This window comes from Heliangelus exortis, chromosome 1, assembly GCF_036169615.1.
Source record: "Heliangelus exortis chromosome 1, bHelExo1.hap1, whole genome shotgun sequence".
In the NCBI taxonomy this organism is placed as follows: Eukaryota; Metazoa; Chordata; class Aves; order Apodiformes; family Trochilidae; genus Heliangelus; species Heliangelus exortis.
In genome coordinates, this window is record NC_092422.1 from 144293505 (window position 1) to 144302078 (window position 8574).

Here is an 8574-nt window from a genome sequence, read left to right on the forward strand (position 1 = left end):
TGGGATGAGGAACCTGTACAGGTCAATTTTGCTCTGGAAAGGGAAGAGTTAAGAGAGAGGATGTAAAAGGAGAGAGGGCTATCATACTGAAAGCAACAGCTGCTCTTCCCAGCATTAGTCATCACTGCTCAAAACCAAGTGTGCCAGAAGCCCCTGCCAGCCTCAAGGGTCCTGCTGTAGGGGAGGTCATCTACAGCACCACGCAGGCCTTCTGTCTATCCAGCTTAAGGCAGACTGCCTGTCCTGCCTCTCCATCAGGATCCTCCTCAACTTGCCTGTGAAAGCTGTGAAAGCAACAGATCCTTTGGTGAACCTATCACATGGGAATCCCACCCTTTCCTTGGGGATCTAAGTGCAACCCACAAAGCCACTGCTACAATTAAAAGGCCATTATCTGATTACACACAGTTAGGGATTATAACACAGCTTGATCCTGCACATACTGAAACTGCTGGCAAAGCCCTTTTAGAACAGGAGTCCTTTTAAAGGCAGCAATGGGGTGCTCCATGTGACGTTCGCACTTTGAGGAACTGATCATTTCATTGTCAAACAAAAGCCATAAGGCTGAATTCCATACACAAATGACTCCATCTAGAAAGAGATGCCCAATTAAGGGAAAATGTTTCCAAAAATAATTTTGTTTCCTACAGTTTATAAGCTTTCTTTTTCTTTCTTTTTTTAATTTTTTTTTTTAACTTACTTTTCATGTAAGTCAGTTTGGGGTTGGTTTATTTTTAACTGATTTAATAAACTCCTGTACACCAAACACCCCATGTAGAATTAACAGTCTCTGTTATTTGGTTTTGGTTTTTTAATAGCAGAACAGCTATCACATTTTCCACTCCATCTTTTGCCCCAAAGCCTTTTGTGCCATTGTAATTCAATGGATCTAAGATCTGTTTTTAAGGGAAGATGCTGAGACTCAGAAGACCTCAAAACTAGACACTGTAAGATTTCTGGGAAAAACCTTTAAGACAAGAAAAGATTAGTGCAATGATCCAGTTTACATCCCTTAGAAATTACATCCAACAATCCCTGCATCAAATCACCTCTAATGAGGAAAAAACAGCTGAGAGTTCACAAAGTAGATCCTTTTTGCCAGTAGAGATTCCAGCACATGGTGGGGCATTAGGGGAAAGGAAGGCAAAGCTGCTTGGAGCGGGTGCATGCTGGACAAGTCTGGTTGCTTGGGATGTTTAGGTGCCACAGCTTTTTTCTGGGCTTGCCCAGTTCAGGATTAGTCTTCTTCAGAGAATGTTTTGGGGTCAGATGGAGGTAAAGGTCTCTATCCTTCCCAGGCCTGAAAATCCTCCCAGAGGAATGTGCTTTCAGTAGTGCTGGACTCATGTTCTCCAGATGTTTTGGCACCAGATTTCACTGGGATTTTAACCCGTTCGTGTTTCTTTCTTCCTCAGTCACTCAGTGGATGAGGCTTTGGTAAAGGGCAATCTCAAACTCAGGAGAAGCCAGCAGCACAGTCTTAGGTGCCTGCAGAGGCCAGAGAATGGGAAGGAGATGAAGTAAGATACCGTTTACCATGCTTAATATGGATCTGAGCCACTCGGGATATCAGAGGGAGGACCTTTGGGATGGGCGGCCCTCTGACCCTCACTGTGGGTGCTCTCCCCAGGGGTTGGTGTCAGCTCAAAGCAGAGTGCCAACTCGCAATTACTTCAAGAGAGCTTAGGGAAAGGCACCCGGCCTGCAACCTTAGAAATATTCATGAGTCTGCAAACTGATGGGAAACCTAAAGTCAACCAGCTTCCTAAACAACTTGCTGGGCTTGTGTTTCTCCAGAGCCGGGGCAAAGGGGGTGCCCCAAGAGCATCTCTCACACGCCCCCACCAGCCCCCATAAAAACCAAAGCGCTGGGCAGCTCCTCACATTGTCTCTGGGGGACGTTAGGGAAAGAAAAAACAAAACAAAACAAATAAAAACGCAAAAAAGGGGGGAAAAACCCCAACCCAATACAAAAAACCTGCGGTGACAGCGGGGTCTGTGATGGGGGAGGCGGGAGGCGTCAGGGCGCCATCTTGTGGCAGCTCCGCACCAGTGACAGTCCCGGGGGGGGTCAGGGAGCGGGCTCCTCTTGACTCCTTCGGACTTCTCTGAACCCCTCTGGACTCTTCCGGACCCTTCCGAACCTCTCGCACTTCGTCCGGATGCTGGGTGTCCCCCTCAGTGCGAGGAGGGAGGGAGGAGCCGTCGACACCTCCCCCTTCGCGAGTGCAAAAAAAATGGAAACTTCTGAAGCGAAGGACAGGATTATTTGTTGAAGTGCTAGGGAAGGTTTCTCTCATCATTAATTTAAGAGAGAGAGGAAAATAAAGTTGTCGTGGCCCAAGTATAGCGGATCCCTGAAATAAAACGGGGTGCAGAGGTGCTATCCTCCTGTCCTTTGTGGACCAGGGGACATAGTGGCTCCTGGGATGGTCCGTCCACCATCACTCCTCAACAGGAACACGTTCCTCCCGTCATGGACAAGCAGTTCATGTAGCTCCCAGTGGGCTGGCTTTTCCAGTAGATCAGGTAGGAATTTTCTGACAAAAAACAAACAAATAAACAAACAAACAAAACAAAACAAAAAACGTTAAACTGGCAAATCTGGGCTTGTTAAACCTCCTACTTTTCAAGGAAAGCCACTTCAATTGTTGTGGAGCCTGGTGGTGTACTGGCCTGAGTGACTTCTCCTTTGCTATCTATGACAGGAGGGCAAATTCTCTGCTAGGAAATTAAATAGGGGTAAGATCTGTGTCTATGGACAGCTTGCTTTGACAGTGCTATAGGAAGGTTTCCATGGCCAAGCATGGAAATCCTGGTCAAGGTAAGAGGGAAGACAAAATAAAAGCCCCAGCAAAAAGCCATCAGGCAGATATTGTCCCCTGTGCTCATCCCAGATTGCTCAGCCAACATTCAGAGAAATTGTGAGGATCCCAGGGTTTGGGAGGAGAAGATGATGAAAATGAGTTCTTAAGTTTCATTCTGAACAAAGTCAGCAGCAGAGCTGAAATAAAGGTCTCGTACCTTCATTTCTGAATGAATTGTTCTTGACCTTCACAGTCAATAGACAAAATGCAATGAGTCAAGGCTGAGAGACTAAGACCTCCATTTGAAAGTTTCTGAGTGAGGTGTCTGATGCTGATTAGTTTGACTGTAAATTTGTCAATCCAACCCATCATTTTTACTAAGGGGAAGTCTGTTGTGACAGCATTAACCACAACACTGTGTATATGGCTTAGCACCCATCACAAGTTTGGTTGTGTTAGCCCAGCATCTTATGAGTGTCCTTGTTGAGTGCAGTTATCTTCTTTGGATTGTTTTTATAGAGCTTTTCTTCAAAGATGACAATGTATTTAAATCAGATTTGACCAAAATATTTCTTGTCTACTCTGAAATAAACATGAGAGGTAAAGACCTATAGAAAATAAACTCTAGCATGCATTTTTCTTTCATCTGACCTCCTTAGATGTTTGCTTCAAATTCTTTAGAGAAGGCACATTCCCTCCTGCCTATAGGTCTCCCAGGTGGTGCTGCTGTTTCTGCCAAAGAAAAGGCTATTTTAGACCAGAGAGCAGCTTCCTATTAAACCAGGATCCAAATCTGGTTTTGAGCTCCTCTGAGAGTTTGCAGTTCTCCTAGATGAATGTTGCAGTATAGACTGCCATATGGCATGGCGTAAGGTGTCATATACCCTGGAGAAAATACATGTCCTTCTGTTGCCTCTTTTTCCCCATTGCAAATTCACATACACTGTTTTCCTTAAAATCTGAGAGAATGAAAGCAACTGAAAAATCTACTCCAAAATTCCCAGGATAGGAAGCCTTTGAACTTTCTGTTTCTGTCCTTTATGACATCATAGAAACAGAGAATTTCCTGGGCTGAAAGGGACCTCAAAGGTCATTTAGTTGCCCTGCATGGAGAGAGACACCTCCCATTAGACCAGGTTGCTCAAAGCCCCATCCAACCTGGCCTTGAACACTTCCAGGAGTCAGGCATCCCCAGCCTCCTTAGGCAACCTGTTTCACTGTCTCACCACTTTGACAATAAAGAATTTCTTCCTAATGTCTAACCCAAATCTACCCTCTTCCAGTTTAAAACCATTCCCCCCTATCACTACACTCCCTTGTGAAAGTCCCTCTCCAGCTTTCCCCTGGGCCCCCTTCAGGTACTGAAAGACCACTATAAGGTCTCCTTAAAGCCTTCTCTTCTCCAGTCTGAACAATCCCAACTCTTTCAGGCTGTCTTCAGAGAAGACTTGCTCCACTCTTCTGATCATCTTTGTGGCCTTCCTCTGGATTTGCTTCAGCAGCCCGGTGTCCATCTTGTGCTGGGGGCTCCAGAACTGGATACAGTACTACAGGTGGGGTCTCATGACAGTGGAGTAGAGGTGAGAATCACCTTCCTTGACCTGCTGGCCATCCTTCTTTTGATGCGGCCCAGGATGCAGTTGTCTTTCTGGGCTGCATGTGAACATTGCCAGCTCATGTGGAGTTTCTCATCAACTGACACATCCAAGTCCTTTTCCTCAGGACTGTTCTCAATCCGTTCTCAACCCAACCTATATTTGTGGTTGGGATTGTCCCAAAACAGGTGCAGGACCTTGCACTTGGCTTTATTGAACTTCAAGAGGTTGGCATAGTCTCACCTCTCAACCCTCTGGTCCCTCTGCGTGTCATCCCTTGCCTCCAGTGAGTCAGCCACACCACACAGCTTGGTGTCATCATGAAACTTGCTGTGGGTGCATGGATTCAATTTCACTGTCCATGTCTCTGACAAAGGTGTTAAACAGCACTGCTTCCAGCACCCACTCTTGAGGGACACCACTCACCATGGGTGACAATCAAGTCACTGAGTACTACTTTTTGAGTATAACCTTATCCTCCAAGTGGTCCATCCATTGAATCCATATCTCCACTTTAGACACCAGGATGTCATGCAGGACAATGTCAAAGGCTTTGCACAAGTCCAAATAAATTATATCAGTTGCTTTACCCTTGTCCACCAACACTATGACCCCATCATAAAAGGTGACCAGATTTTTTGGGCACAACTTGCCCCTGGTGAAGCCATGGTTGTTGCCACCAACCACCTCCTCCTTTTTCCAAGTGCCTTAGCAGTGGCTTCAGGAGGATTGGTTCCATGATCTTGCTGGACACAGAAGTGAGACTGATTGGCCTGTAATTCCCCAGGTCTTACTTTTTTTTTCCATTTTTCTCAATGGGGACTATGTTTCCCCTTCTCCCATCAGTGGGAACTTCACAAGACTTCCATGACTTTTCAAGTATGATGATAAGCAGCTCTGCAAATTCATCTGCCAGTTTACTCAGTTTGCTACAGTGGCCCTTCTGATCTTAAACTAGAGTAATAGAGTGTTGTGTTTTTCTAGAAAATAGTAGAGATGTGTAACATCTGAGGTCATCCTGTCTGTCCTTCAGTACAGCACAGCTAAGTGATTTCCCCCCATAAACTTTGAGTTAAGCCCATAATTCAGTGCTGTTCAGTATGTCATACCTTTTTTTATTAGCAATTTAATTCAGTTTTGTTGGAATCTGCATCTCCTTTCCCTGTCTGCTCTGTAACCAAGGCAAGCTGCCTATTGTCCTGATGCTTTCTACCTGCTTTGATGTCCTTGGTGTCGTGGTGCCAGTTCCTACAGATAGAGTGAGCTGTCTTTCACAGCCACTCAAAGGAGTCATGTGGAGAACAGGTAGTTCCATTTGAGTGTATTTTGTGTATGACTGTGTTGCTTCTGTATAGCTTAAAGCTGTGATGAGTGTATGAAGTCATGTAATGAAATAATGACACATTTCCTTGTGCAACAGGACATAGCACTAGGAAGCAAATGAGCCAAAGCCTGTCTTGTTGAAGTGAGTGGCCTTTTCTGGAACAGGTTACACGCAGAAGAGAAACAGCAGGAGTCAACAACTGCACTTCAGGAAGGCTGTGCTTACCCGTAGCTTTCCTTGACAAACATTAGGAGTTGCTCTACAAAACTGCACATGGTCTCCTGAAGCAATTATTTCAATGCAAAGGTGAACCTCTAGCAGGAAGTGGTATGGAATGACAGTCATGGTCATCTCATTTTTCTCACATTTGTGTGAAGCCCCTGTAATATTACCAGCAGGTTACTTTTACCTTATTGGGAAATGGCCATCAGGCAACTCTCATTGGCAAGAACAAGCCAGCTCAGCAAGGTTGTGTAGGTCTCTGTGGGAACAGGGAATATTCATCTTTGGATTCTAGTGTTTTGTGCTAACACAAAGTCATCCCTCCACCACTTACAATAAAAATAATATCTCAAAAAGATCAAAAGACCTTCACTAAGAAAGGATGTTTTTCCTGTTTTGACAAATGATGACTTGCAGAATGCTAGGAAAGATTCTGTATAATGAAATGTACTTCCCTTCACCCCAGTTCTCATTCCAGTGTCTAACCAGATGTCCAACATCTATGTGTGAGCAGCTGTCTCACACCTGGGACACTGGGCAGTAACAGCTATCCAAGGGGGAGAAAGAGTCTGAACCAGGAGTCACAGCTTAATAGCTCTCTTGGTTTGAAAAAACTTTGTGATTTATTGGAGGGTTGAGAGCAAAAAGTCCCTTGCACTTGGTCCAAAAAATAGCTCTTTCAATAATGCAGGTGACAACATCCCAAGGAGATAAAGAGAAGAAAAACTAGAATTAGAACTAGTCACTGCTACTTAAAGTTCCCTTTTTTTCTTTTTTCCTTTTTTTTTCCATTTTTCTCAGTGTTCAGTTCTCCAGAGGACTCCTTCTTGAGTCAGCTGAGGGATTACTCCATTACTCTAATTACTCTATAAAAAGAAATTTTCTTAGGAGACCATGGTCTACAAGTCAAGAGTGGAGCAAAACTTGGTATCACATGTGATATCAGCCTTCCCCTTTGAGCCTGACATGATGTTCACCATTTGTTTGTGACTCACATGACCCCTTCTACCTTTAACTGGCTGGGTATGTTACATACCAATAATATGGCTGCAAGGCCATTATGTCCCTCCATAGTGTAGGTGCTCTCTAGTCTGGTTATGTCACACTGATAGGAGCTCATGTCTCCTGAATTAGCCTCACAAAGCTTGGTAAAATGCAGCAGAAGCCCTCTTGGACCAGCAAAACCCAGATACAAAATCTACTCTGGGGGAAAAAAAAAGTCATTAATCTGTTCCCTGCAGCCTATACCTCTTCAAAACAAAAATACCCTGTTACTGTTATGTATAAAGTAAGGGCTTAAAAATTTGATATTCAGCCACATTTTTTTTCTCCAGAAATGAAAAAATTCATTCATAAGGGGGATGTGCCTTTTGGGAACATCTGAGCAAGTATAAAATGTATTTGTTTCTATAACTGTTATGGCAGGATGCAGCCTACAGGAACAAGACTGTAGCCACAGTGCCTTCTCTTCTCCAGGCTGAACAATCCTCTGATTATTTTCATGATCTGCCTCTCATCTCATTCTAACAGGTCCATGTATTTCTTGTACTGGGGACCCCAGACCTGGACACAGTAATTCACGTGTGGTCTCATGGGAGTGGAGTAGAGGGACAGAATCACCTCCCTTGACCTGCTGGCCATGTTTCTTTTGATGCAGCCCAGGATGCAGTTGGCTTTCTGGGCTGCAAGTGGACATTGCTGGTTCATATCCAATTTTTCATCCAGTAATATGCCCAAGTCCTTCTCTGCAGTGCAGCTCTCAATCCCTTCATCATCCCCTCTGTACTGGTATTAGGAATTGGTCCAAGCCAGGTAGAGGACCTTGCACTTGGCTTTGTTGAAGGTTCAAATGGGCCCACATCCTTCAAGGTTCCTCCAGATATCATCCCTTCACACTAGCACATCAGATGCACCACTCAGCTTTGTGAGTTTTTGGCCCCACCTGGACATGTTCCTGTGTGACCAACTTAAGTGATCCTGCCCTTGGGGGTTGGACTCAGTCTCCCCAGGTCCCTTCCAACCCCTAATGTTCTGTGATTCTGTGGTGTCATCTGAGAACTTGATAGGGATGCACTCAATCCCACTATCTATCCCATTAGTATTCCATAGCATTAATATTAAATGATATTGGTCCTGGTATGAACCCTTGAGGGACAGCACTTGTAACATGGTCAGGACATACCACAAGGACACTGCCTCCACAGAGTACACACCTAGTGCCATTTTTGGTCTTTTCTCCATTTGCTTTGGACTCATCCCGAGTCCAACAGCCAAACTGGGAACTGGGAACTGGCTCTGATGAATAATGAGCCTTTGTTTCTACGGGAATTTGTAGCCAAACCTTTACTATCCAGAACTGTTAATAACCCTCCATGGTATCCCACCAGGCTATTGTCTAAGTAGAGAAACCCTGCACTTGGCCAGCTCTGACACCAACCAGTCTAGTACAGATGATGAGACTTACATCAAATGATTCATAACAACAAAAAAAAAAAACCAAACTGAAACCATCTCAGCAGTTTTTCCTATAAAAGGATCTGGCTGAACCCCTCTGGTTTCCTGTACCCCCTGCACATCCATGCAGCTTTCAAATTACTGTTTTAAGGACAACCTGCTGAGCTGAGAA